Genomic DNA, 902 nt, shown 5'->3' on the forward strand with positions numbered 1-902 from the left:
TTTTTTTTCAAATCTCCTGGGTCAGAACTTTATTAGTTGGGTATATATATCACAATATCCTAATATCTACGGTATTACAACCTAAACGTTTCAAAACTAGCAAAGAAAATAAGTGGCATGAATTTCATCTCTGCCTTGAGCCAAAGAAGTCTTTGTGGAAGATGGGTGAAAGTCATAAAACTTTGGAAGCAGTATTCGGCTGCTGGTGAAGAGACCAGTGAAATGGTTTTCATATGCTATAAATCTTAAAAAAAAATCAAATGTTACTTCTGCTAATCCATATAGGGGTGTTCAATTTTGATGTCGGTTCGGTTTCTTCGGTTTTTCGGTTTTTCAGTATTCCGGTTTATAAAAAATAGCTACCATATTAAAGACCATATATATTTTGGTTTGGTCCGGTTTATATACAGTCAGTTTCCGATTTATTTGGTTTTATACCAAAATACCATAAATATAATCTTTTCTAACATTTTGTCTTTAATAACATTTTGTTTCAAAAAAAAAAATGATCCTTTATAATTTTGTAAATTTTACTTTATATAATTAAATATTGGCTTTAATAAAACACGAAGATACTTTCATTTTTAAATAGACTATTTTATTTTACAATTTAAGATAATTAGTAAACATATTAAGTTGATAACAATAATATTTTCTATGGAATAGAAAAATTAGCAATCCATAATATTATTAACTAAATATTAGTGTACATATATGTCAGCGTAAAAAAAAAATTTGATAAAGATGAAATATATCTTTTGACTTAAAACAAAATATTAAATTAGTAAAATAAAAATTTTAAGTATGAAGACCATATCAATAAATAAATTATGTATATGTTACTAATTATATTATAGAATTTACATATAATTATACAACATATTTTCATTTTATTCGCTTTG

The sequence above is a fragment of the Brassica oleracea genome, chromosome C2 (genome assembly GCF_000695525.1).
Source record: "Brassica oleracea var. oleracea cultivar TO1000 chromosome C2, BOL, whole genome shotgun sequence".
Lineage (NCBI taxonomy): Eukaryota > Viridiplantae > Streptophyta > Magnoliopsida > Brassicales > Brassicaceae > Brassica > Brassica oleracea.